General features: G+C 35.8%; 1 pseudogene; it reads right to left on the bottom strand.

Annotated features, from left to right (window-relative positions):
* Nucleotides 1–1173: 1173 nt before the first annotated feature.
* On the bottom strand, nt 1174–1796 carry LOC114087323 (COP9 signalosome complex subunit 8 pseudogene; annotated as a pseudogene).
* Nucleotides 1797–12823: the final 11027 nt, after the last annotated feature.

Here is a 12823-nt window from a genome sequence, read left to right as displayed (position 1 = left end):
GAATTCAATTAAATATTTATTGAACAAATGCAGAATAAATGAATTTAGGGGTATTTTGACCTAAAGATGCAATAAACAAGTTATTTGGTTGGCAGTCACCTAAAGAATAAAGACTTGGCTGGGAGCAGAGGCGCACACCTGTAATCTCAGTGGTTTGGGAGGCTGAGGCAGGAGGATCCAGAGTTCAAAGCCAGTCTCAGTAAAAGCAAGGAACTAAGCCACTCAGTGAGACTCTTGTCTCTAAATAAAAAAATAAAATAAAACAATAGGGCTGGGGATGTGGCTCAGTGGTCAAATGCCCGAGTTCAATCCCTGGCCCCTCCAGCGCCCCCCCCCCAAAAAAAAAAAAAGAAAGAAGGAAGACTTGTTCAGTACTTCTTTGAAAGGCAGACCTTGAACCACGGAACAAATATAAGCAACCAACTGGATGCAGGAGAGTTGTACCAAGTGTATCACTTGTAACTGCTTTCTTACTCACACAAGGCATTGTACACTTAAACTTCCCCTTCTTCTAAAAGAAAATGTACAAACTTAGTATTTATGAACATCGCATTGGCAAGGAAAACCCGCCATTGCCAGCAATGAATGTACTCACTATATTAAAAACAAACAAGCAAAAAACCCTAAAGCTAATGAACTAGTTTACTCAGAAAATGATCTATTTGCTCCTTAGCTATATTTCTATATCTGTTCGCGATTCTCCAGAGGCAAGGAGAAAAGAGTATATTTTCTCCAAAGAAGGTGGATCATAACCCCAGCAATTCAGGATCTGTCCTAAGCACAGTCCTGTCCAAGTGCATTGCTGCGGCTATTAACCACTGGTGCAGGTGGGAGTGTGTGCCGGTGGGGAAGATGGCCCACAGCATTGCTGTACACCAAGCAGTGGAGCTTGAGTTACGAATCTCCAAGAAATATAAAATAACCGAGGAAAGGTTGATGGGCTCCAACCAAATTGTTAAATATTACAAGATGAGAATTGCTTTAACAACTGTTTAGCATAATATTTAAGGACAAAATATAAATGACATTTTAATATATGTATGTCATTACATACTCAGTAAGAAATACTGAAGTGCTTATAATCCATCCAGTAAATTGAAAATGAAAATTATAAATTTCTGTATTTGTCTTTGTACAGGATTCCGAAGTGGATGCTGGAATCAGAGTGGTACATCAATTTTCAAGGAAAGCCTCATCATCGGTCAGTCTGGCTAACTGCTGTTTATTGGGGATTGGTGGAACTGGGCCAGGCTCTGATAAGGAAATAAACCTGTTAAAGGAAACATCCAGCGACCCTACAACTGGCTTTCTGGGCAGAGTCATTCTCGTGGTGAAGTCAGCTTGCCATCCTTGTACCAATATACCTTGACAGCCTCTTCTACAGGAAGTCCAATGGGCTGCAAAATCATCAGCAATTTTTGAAATGTATGCTTGAGAGACAAGGGTGAAGGCACTTCTTGTTGCATCTGTAAGTGCTCACATAATTCTCTGGACATCTTGGACCCCTGGTGGGCACTAATAGTAATACAGATCCCAGGGAAATCTCACAGCCAGATTCTCTGTTCTTCTGACCAAATTACCCCAAATTCAGAATTTGCAGATTTTATAGCCCGTGGCATCCTTTTTCAAAGACATCTTGCATTATTCATGTCATTGTGGAGCAAATATAAAGCAAGAAGCTGACCATACCCTGGGAGCGTAGTAATTCCAACAGGAGCCTCAAGCGCCTGGTTCTCACACTGATCTGGCAACTTTTTGAAACTGAAGGTGTCTTCTGCCATCATTGCCACTGGCATCTTCTCGGGCAGTCTTTCAGCCCCATCTTCTGACTGTCAGACCTCTGACTGTCCCTATGGGCACCTTGCTGCGCTGCGATAACCCATCATTTGTTCTTTAAATTAATTAGTGACTGTTCAACTAATGAAGTAAAAGGAACCAGGTCAGTGTTAGTAGTGTTATAGCCTCAGGGTTTCTTCACCACTGTGGTTCAAGTTCTCCTAATCCCTCACCAGCACCAGACATTTAAGAGTTCAGTAGCATAGCATGTGCCAAGGTCACTCAGAGACACTGCTAATATGGTTGTCATGGTCTGCTTAATGAAGGTGCTGTATAAAATGGGAAAGACAGGAGGGCTGTTTTGTTCAGCGCCCCTGTGTATGTGCCCCTGGCAATCTGCTTTATCAAGATTCTTATTCCATGGCTGCTTTTCTTTTTTTTACTTTTGTATCTGGCTTCAGAGACCAGTACCTAAGAAAGTGAAAAGGAGTGTCAAGAGGCTACTGAGGCCCTGTAAATGCAGCCTGAGATGCTGCTGGAACCAGGAGGAGGGGGCTGGTGATAACCAGTTGTCAAGTTAAGGAACTTGCTATCTGTTGCCTAATCAGAATGTAAAAGCCTCTACAAGCCTCCCAGCCCTCTTATTTTTACCCTCTTTTGGGCTGAGACTAATTTCCCTTTTGAAATGTAACATTAGCAAGCCTAGAACATTCCCCCCCACCACATGTGGATGGCATAGGGAGAGAGCAGGTGAAATCATGAGATTATGCCATTTCTAACCCAGAAAAGAATGCTGATTTGGAAATGCAGACCACCAACACTGAATAATTTCATCTTACTCTAAATAGCACATAAACAGAGAAGGAAAATCAGCCAGGCAATGACTGAAAATGCCTCCAGCATGCTTGCTTTCTGTCTTTTTTGGAAATACATCCTTTGACTGCAGTAACTGGTGATTTGGATGGATTACTGACTGCATGGACATCTAGCACACACAATAGAGTTTTTTTTTTTTTTTTGGTTACCTACTTGTTCAGAAATCAAGTTGGAAAATGCAGGTGAAAACATAGTTTTGTCCTAGGACATAAATGAACTCCACTGATTATCTACAACAAAGCAACTAACTAATATTCAAATCTGCATTTTGTTCTCCATAGATAAAGCATAAATGAATACAAATGGTTTAAACCAGAATGGTAACACTTGTCTTATTGAGAGAGGTTTTATTAAAACCATCGCCTATTCTCAAATTATCCAAAGAGTGGAAAGAAAGAAAAAAAATGAATATTTTTATGTATTCATGGGGAGGCTCTCAGATTTTCATTCACAGTCTATTGAATTGGAGATTGAATCTAAAAAAAAAATTCAAATTATGTCCATTCTCACAAAAGTTTAGGAGTAATTAGGAATTAGGAGAAACTAAAGGGCTACTAGAGCAGAGATACTAGTATCAGCAATGACAACCACCAAGCCAGGCTCTCATCTCATATAACATTTTAACTCCTTATTCTAATTACTTATTAAATATATGTCATCCCTGAAAGCTTCCCTGCTCTCTAGGCAGGGATTCCATCTTATTTGTTCCTGAATCTACAGCTATACACTCACAGCCTAAAAATACATTGACAATAATTAAAAAAATGAATAATAGTCTAAGACTTCTTTTTCCCCCATGGAAAAAATAATGCCAGGGATGAGAGTAAAGCCTCAGACGGTCATCTTTCACTTACTTTTCTGGAGTCAGCGGCACCAAGACAAGATGCACTGAGGTCAAGTGGGGCAGGGGATCAGCATCATTGCATGGGCACCAGGCTGTAATCCTGGTGTCATTATAGCAGTTCCCAATACTCTGCATCTTGTTTGGCCAAGAACACAGGAGGCTTATGCTTTCTCAGTTTCTTCTAAGATATGACTCAATTTTGCCAATGATATGTGAACAGCAATGCCATGCTTCATTTTCAAAACCCATGCACAATTTGTCACATGTTCTGTCTCAGTCTTCCTGGAAGCATCAATCAAATGGGAATTTCTGTCTGCCAAGGTCCCTCACTGACTCGCAAGTGGAGAGTCTTGTCACCTCTGTGCACTTAAGTAAATACTTTTGAAAGTTATTTCTTGCTCTTGGTTCTACACTGGGAAACAATAGTTTTCTTTCCAAATGAAAAATGAATGGGAAATCAATCAAACTGTAGAAAAAGGGCAAGGAGAGACATCCTGAGTATCTAAAGGAGTCTAGCTACAGAATCACTCTGGATAACAGCCAGAATGTTTATTTGGCAATTTGGATGGTTGATTAGACTGTCAAAAAGAAATACTGACTTCCTGCAATTATATCCATTTTATGTTTAGTTTCACAACTTGTCAGTGTATTAGGAGACTCTCCAAAGAAACCCTATATCTAACAAGCATGAGAAATGCTTTATATATGAAGTATTATGAATGCTTTATATATGAAGTATTATGAGAAAAAAATCTGCAAAATAACAACATATTCTTATAAAATAAGAGAAGATATAGACTTAATATTTTTCTTCCTCTATCTTTATGTTATTCTGCAACACCAAGAAATGAGTATAAATATAATTACAACCCAGAAACTTATTAAAATATCTATAGTAATAAAGGACTAATTTAATAAATTTATTCTTCAGAATAATTAATCCCATTTTATTTATTTTCTTTTTTTGTGGTGTTTGGACCCAGGGCTTTGCACATGCTAGGCAAGTGCTCTCTACAACTGAGTTGTATCCCCAGCCCCTCCAATTCTTAATATAGCCAGGCTTCCATATGTATAAGTTCTGTATATAAAGAGGAAAAATATTCAGAAAAAAGAAGATTGCATCTGCACTGAGCATATGAAACTTTCTCCTTACCACTATTCCCTAAACGATACAGTATAACGACTATCCTCGCCACGTTTATATTTTATTAGGCATCATAAGTAACTTAGAAATGATGTAAAGCACCCAGGACGATGTGTGTAGCTTCTATGCAAATACTACTGGACCAATTTATATGATAATTGAACATCCGTGAATTGTGGTATCCATGAGGGGACCTCAAATGAGTCCTGCATCCATACCAAGGGACACCTCTTTTTGGTTTAACTGTGTGTCCCAGATGGTGCTGGGAAAAAAGATTAGTTTTAAGTTTTCAATTTTATGAGAAGTTGATACAAAAGAAATGTGTCTGTTTACTTCTTTTCTGTGTTTTCTTTTTATTCTAGAGTAATTCTCAGGAATATTAATATCCATATTCTTAGAATCATAATAATACACATACACTTTATTACAGGTCATGTCAACTGTCAACAATAGTGACATCGCATATTGTTTTAAACTTTATTTGCATCAAATCATTGATATTCCCATTAGTATCCAATGAGATAGAGATTTAAAGAAAGAAAGAAAGGAAGGAAGGAAGGAAGGAAGGAAGGAAGGAAGGAAGGAAGGAAGGAAGGAAGGAAGGAAGAAAGAAAGAAAGAAACTAGGTCATAGAAAGTGTCATGAATAGTATATTTGGAGGAATGTGAATTATTTTGTTGTTGTTGTTTTGCTGATTTTATCCATGATTTCTATAGCAACTCCAAACACTCTGTCCCCACCACAAGAAGACAAAGAAATTAAGTGAGTATGATGTGTTTTTAGTAAACTACATTGTAACTCCTGCTCTACACAGTACCAGCTATCCTCATTCTAAAGTGGGGAGATAATACAATAGAGCCTTTGTGAGAATTAAATGAGATAATATATGCCAAACTCTTTGCTCAGTGCCTGCCACACAGGAAATTCTCAATAAATTACATCTATTATTATCAATTCTTGCTTCTCAGCCACCAAGAATATTTAGGATATGATGGAACTATGCTGATTGCCCCTATTATAAACTCCTGCTATGTAATTACCACAAACTATGAGCTCATCTTCTGTGTACTATTTGAGCTATTTTCCAAAGCAGTATTCCAAAACTGATTCATGCTAAAGCCCACGCGAGATCCATTCATATTTTAACACAGAGTTTTGAAATTCATTCATACTGCATGAATTCCCTTATCTATAACCTTTAGTACATTCATTTAGTTGATGAGAGGGCAGTATGAGGTAGAGTTTAAGAGCCTGGCATGCCCTGTTGGAATCCTAGCTTGCTGCTCTCTTCTCTCTTGCCTCAACATTCTTGTACCTAAAATGAGGAGACTTATAGCTCTTAGTGAATAGGTTTGTTCTAAGGGCTGAATGCATTAACATGTGTAAAATGTTTTAAACAGAGCCCTGAAGATGTTAAACACCATCTACATTTTGCGAATATTAGTCAGTCAAATTTCATTAGCTACATGATAATATACTAGTGCTCAGAATTCAAAGGAAAAAAAGGTTATAATCTATAAATAGCACCTACTCTTAAAGAATTAGGGTCCCGAAGGAGTCAGATATGCTGATACACAAATGGAAGACCAGGTGGTAAGTACAATAGAAGATATATAAAATATTACAAGGAGTCTTTATAGTGTACTACAGTGACAGAATAGTTAGAATGGATATTAATACTTCAACTTTATAGAGGGAAAATTAAAAAATGAGAAAGATTATATAGTCATGAAGCTACTGAGTTTTAAGGAGACATTTTGAATCTATGCAAAGGTGGACCTCAATCTTTCTACTATATCATTGTTTCTAGTTATTTTTCTCCATATCTCCATTTTTAATATAAAAATGCAGAATAAAATAGAAAAGAATCTTCTTATCTGACATCAAAGCAATGACTACTGACTACTTCCTAACCACATGTTTTGGCAACAATTCATAATCTTATGGAGGGGCCAGCATCTCAGTTTGACTCTGTTCTCTCTCAAATTCTCAATTACTTTGCTCCTGGAATCCTCCCCCTTTATTCCCCAGCATTATTGTTTTTAAATTGTTTCTCTCACCACGCTAAATACTATGTAAATCACATTCCTTGCAGCTTCTGCCCTATTTTGCAACTTCAATTTATAACAGAGTTTCTTGAAATAGTTTAGAATCATGGTTCCCACTTCCTCACCGCTCATTCCCCTTTGAGTCCATTATACTATTTCTGGCTACTTCACCATGAAACTGCTGGTCACAGTCTTTTATGAGCTATATGTGGTCATACCCAATAGTCACTTATTAGGCTCTATCACTGAGTTGAGTAAATGAACAAATGAATGAAGAATCTAAGGCCTCAGTGTCCAAGAGATCTGCTCATCACAAAAAACATAGATTTCAGAAACTTCATGAGAAAGAAGAATGCACTTTGATGAAGTCAATACATCCCAAAAGGGAGGTTATCCTAGGGCTGGGGTCAGAGTTACTCATGGGGCTGGGTGTTAGTAAGAGTGGTCAAGTCATGGAAGGCACGAATTTATAAGCCAAGTTACTTGCTGGAACAGTCAGTAGTAGTCTTATCTTTGGAACATAGGAGTCCACTCAGGGTTTGTCCCTGGTCTTACCTTGGTAAATATGAATCTGAAAGAAATGATAAAACACCTGAGCTTATGTAATTTTGTTGCATCTTATGGTTTAGTACATGTTATGATATATTATGTTTTGAGGACTGAATCATGGAGTAGTTTGTTTTGCAAATGGGTTGATCTGGCTACTTGAGTACTTAGCACCTTAAGGATGTTTTCATTCTCATCCTGACACAATCATTTAAACTCCACTTCTAAGAGTCGATGATTTTAGTTGCATACCTGAGTATATTTTCTTGTTGTCTTCTACTGTTCTTCTTCAGTTGTGTAGCTAATATATGATCTAAAGTGAGAAAATTACTATGACTAGAATTTATTATTGTGACTCTTAATTTTGTAGATTTCCTCGAATCTCAGCTTTCGGGAACATTCCTGAAACCCAACAAGTAGCAAAAAAAACCACTGAGAGTAGAAAAAGAGTTGGTGTCTCTTTACCACATAGGAAAGACTATTAGAGGAACTAATGATTTTATCATTTAGATTATATTATTTAATTAATATTAGAAATGACAGAAGGATTTATTGGGGACTGGAACTCTGTCAACCAGGAGCAGTGAGAACTGACTACCCACCAGCAGAGATAGTGAAAAGAAAGAAAAAAAAATAATAATAAAAGCACATTTGAGTTTTAAGTATGGACTACATATTGTACAGCTCCTTCATAAGGTTGCATATGATGTGACTTAATATTTTTGATGTTTCAAGATTATCATTTTTATCAGCCATTCTGACAATTATTATGCTATAAGGCACCAAAGCTCTTAGAATATGGCTGAAATTATCTTATTTCACCCCAAATGATAGCTTACCAAAGTCTCAGTGTACTGTGAGACAGTATATCATAAACAAAAGTCATAGAACTATGGTACATATTTTAATATATTCTAGTAAACATAAATGTCATTTTGAAACAGGAAAATATCGGGGCCTAAAGAATTATGCATTAGTAATCTAGAAAATTTGATGAGAATTAAGACTTCATTTAGCCCTGGTGCCAGAGAGATGATTCTTTTCCCTATCTGAGCACTTGAAAGCATAATTCAGGGAAAAAAAACCCCAAGAATCTTCTATTGGGTTATCAGCATGTATTTGTGATCTATCCTGCTCAAAAGCCAGTGGGGCTGTTATCATCTTGTAGTCATTTGAACGTCATTACACAGTTCCTTAAAATAGATAGCTATTATTTTAATGCTCTTCTAATTGTATCATTTGCTGCAATAAGCTATGGAGCCTAAAAATATTGTCGGCAAAAGTTTACATCAGATGACTGCTGTAACCACTGTATTTTAAGATTCTATTCAACTGTTGTGCAGCTAAAGAAGCATGTGGCTGCCACAGTCTTTCTTTTGCCAGTGGTAAATACTGAGTGTATTTACTAAGGAATGGAAAGTGACGGGAAAGGAAGAGGAGATCTTTGCGATTTCAACTTGTGCTCTGCTGTGTTTTGTTTAAAGCTTGAATATTTCTGACCTGGTTCATGGCATCCTGTACACCTGAGGGAAATATGGGTCTTCAAGTTAAATATTATGCCTTAATTTATTTGCAACATTTAATCTCCAAAAGCAGCAAATGCATGTAGAGTCTTTGTCCATGTCATTTACTGCCTTGTGGTTAATATAAATTTCACGAAGGTAATACAGATGGTCCCCAACTTGTAATTGTTCTGGCTTAATTTTGATTCTTTATGTGTTTGTTTTTTATTAAATAGTGATTACCCACATTTAAAGGACAATTCATTTTATCATGTGGCATGATGGAATAGTTCCAAGAATTTTTCTTGATTTCCATTACTAATAACCCTTCAGAAGTACCAACCTGGACAGAAAAGCACTGATTCAAAATTGTAAGCATCCTTTTGAGTTTAAGACTTGATAAGGATAAAAATTATTTGGCATGTATAACCAAAAAGAACAAATAAAAAAAATAAAGCAAAAATTTATTTGGCAATCCATTCTTTCAAGGTAAATTAGACACTTTAAAGAAAAACATTATTTTATCTAGCAATGAAAGAAATAATTCAATCTTGCACTATTAAATCAGTTCTTTATTAGAGAGACTGGTGACAGGAAAAATATTATATCCGTGAAAATATATCTACAGTTCTGTTTGTATGCAATTACAAAACAGTCTATTTTAAATCACCTATTTTTTCCTAAGCAAAATTAATTGTCATTCTCTGTATAATCAATCGGAAACTCTGTTGTAAACCCAGTTCAGCATTTATGATAAAACAATAAATGATCCACCCCCAGGCCTGGTTGATAGATAAAGAATGTCATGTATCACGGTAAAATTTTATCAGGGATTCTAATGTTTGAAGCTAGATTTTCTCTAAATATTTCTGTGTACACCACAAATTGTAAATATATATTTTTTGAATCCACATAACCTATAGATTAAAAAAGCTCTCTATTCAGCCAAAAAGTAAACCCTGGGCAGCATGCCAAAACCTAAATGGAATCAAGGGGTGAAATGAAAATCAAAGAACAGATCTAAAATGAGGTAGTATATATTATCTCTCCTTCTTGTTTTATCATCAGAGAAATTTGTGTCAGCTTCAACTGGAAGACATTGAACAGACCCCACACCTAGTGCTTGACGTCTGGCTTCAGAGCCAGGGAATACAACCATCTCCCAACTTTCCCTAGTTTTCTATCTTTACATGTCTCAACCTTACCATAGGAAAATGGCAAGAGCAATCTTAAGGATAAAAGACCTCATTGATAAAAGATATCCTGAATCTATCCATCACTCTCTACTCCTGGAGCTTTCTTAGTGTCAGTCAAAAGTTTTCATTGAAGGGACTGGGGTTGTGGCTCAGTGTAGAGTGCTCGCCTCATACGTGTGAGGCACTGGGTTTGATCCTTAGCACCACATAAAAATAAATAAGCAAAATCAAGGTATTGTGTCTATCTACAACATATATGTATACATATATATGAATATATATATTTTAAGTTTTCCTTGAAGAGTTCCAATAAATGGTTATCTCTGGTGCAAATTAATGCCTGTAATATTGACTTTGAGGTACTGTACATTTCTTAAGTGTTTTCAGAAATATCAAAAATACACCATTTTTGTAAAATAATGACTTTCCATGTTTTATGTCATTGTATGTACCTCCTCTTTTAGATAAAAACTTAAACAGAACTGCCTTATATAAATCAGATGACAGTAGACATTCCATGGCAGAATCAGGGATGTTGGCTTTTGAACACCTCCATGGAAACTTCCTGGCTCCCTGACACTGTCTGAAAAACATCAGGTATTAAGTGAAGTGTGTAGCGGTGAGGGAAAAGGCCAGGTTCTCTGGAGAAAGATTGCCTGGTTTTGAATCCCAGCTCTGCCGTTGTCCAGCTGTGACAACATCTGTCACTGAACATCTCCATGTCTTGGTTTCATCATCTATAACATGAAGTTGTTTCGAGGATTAAATTGGCTGACCTTTGTAAACCATTTAAATTAGTCCTATTCACGTGTTTATTAAAAAAAAAATGGTTTCCTTCTTTCATTGCGTTGCCTATGGAAATGAACAGTATGAACAATATACTGGTTTTATTGCTTAGGATAGTGTACTTCAGGTCTGAATTGTGATTTCTAAATTGACTATATGTTGGTTAGTGTTATACCAGAAAGATCACTCACCTCAGGGATTTTCAGTCCTGGACTTGCATGTATCATGTATATATATAAACATATGCCATCTTTTCTAAGGTTAGATATATCCCACTACTTCATTTTTGATGATGAATGAGAACTTAAAATAAATATAAAATAACCATTTCTAATTTATGACTGGTTTGTTGATCTTCTCTTCTTTGACTTTCTCTACTCTATGTATTAATTCAATTAACACCTAGACTAATATAGATTCTTCCTCTAAAAAAAAAAATCCCAAGACATTTTCAACAGCCTCCAGTACTCATCATGCAATTTCCACTCAGTCTTAAATAGAGGATATTCAGTAATAGTTCTTTACCCACAAAGCTGTATTTTCTCTTTCTATATATGAAGTCTGAATAAGCCATCATAAATCAGACTGGATTAAAATTTAGAAGTGATCATAATACTAGCTTTCATTAGATTTTTTGTGATAATTTGTAAGTGACTTATTTAGATGCAAAATTACAGCCATCAGGTGTTGCAGCAGGGATAAAGGGCGATGGTGCCCGTCATGAAGAAACGTCTGCTTGTCATTTCTAATTTATCTGCTGCATGCTGCAAATTTCTATTTCCTAGCCGACAACTTTGGCTATTTGGAGTCTAACTCTGGCTTACAATGTATATTTCAATTCTGACAAAAATGCAGCATGTGGTGGGGTATAATGCTTCTGACATATGAGAGAGAAATAGGGCATTTAATAGCATTTAATTCTAAGGAAAATTATAAGAATTTGCATTGAATTGGAGAAAATGACTGCAAAACAGGAAAGCACACTGTGCTACTGAGAGCAGAAAGCACATTCAGTCCTTGAACATTCATTACCCACTGAGTTCAAACAGAACACAGTTCTTTCTCCAGAGCCACCTCCATGATTGGGGCTTTAAAGAATGGTGGCACAGTGAAATAAAAAGCTGATTGAGAAAATTGCACATTGGCAGAATGCATGTGTTTTACGATTTACTGTAGATATTAAGCTTACATAATGCCATCATCACCTGCGACTACATCTAAGTGTGTTCAGTTAGAAAAGGTCGTTTAATTTCTGAGCCATCTCAAAAGAAAATGGTTAAGAGAATGAGATCATTAAATTGCTAAAATAATATCAGTAGCTATTCTAAACTACATGTTTTCATTTACCTTAATATGAGTATTCTTGGCTCTAAGAAAACATCTCTCATTTTATTCTACTTAAATGGTATTTCATGTAGAAATAAGCAAACAAACAAATAAACAAATGAAATGCTTCAGAAGGATACTGGAAGTTTAATATTTTACAAATAATACTTATTTTTCTGGTTATACAAATGATAAATGCTCATTGTATAATGAATGCAATAAAGGGAAATAATTATAAGGACAAAAAGAGAACCATTAATCTACTGCTCATATTTAAAGCAGATCCCTCCTTTTATGTATTTATGTGTGTGTGTGTGTATGTGTGTGCACACATGTGTGGAGACAATAGAAGAACTAGAATTTCCCCATATTCTTGATTTATTTAAATTATACAATAAAAATTCTTTACATCATTATACACACTCAGATATTATGTTCTGGATATTTATGGTTATACTATGATTTATTTACTTAAATTTTTTCTTACTACAGTATTTTACATGAAAGTATTTAAATAATATTAAGATAAATATTGACATGTAATTCCCTATACATCATCTCTTTCTCTAAAGTAGATTCCTAGAACTGTCAGCATACTGTCAAATTAATGAGCACTTGCAAATGATTCAACCACTTCATACCACTTTGAGATATGTGGTTCAATTAAAAAAAATTAGTTAAAGATGGACACAATACATTTATTTATTTATTTATTTATTTATTTATTTGGTACTGAGGTTTGAACTCAGTACCTCTCATGTGCTAGGTGAGCATTCTAC

This window comes from Marmota flaviventris, chromosome 4, assembly GCF_047511675.1.
Source record: "Marmota flaviventris isolate mMarFla1 chromosome 4, mMarFla1.hap1, whole genome shotgun sequence".
NCBI lineage: Eukaryota > Metazoa > Chordata > Mammalia > Rodentia > Sciuridae > Marmota > Marmota flaviventris.
The sequence above is the reverse complement of the archived record's forward strand: the minus strand, read 5'-3'. Positions and strand labels throughout refer to the sequence as shown.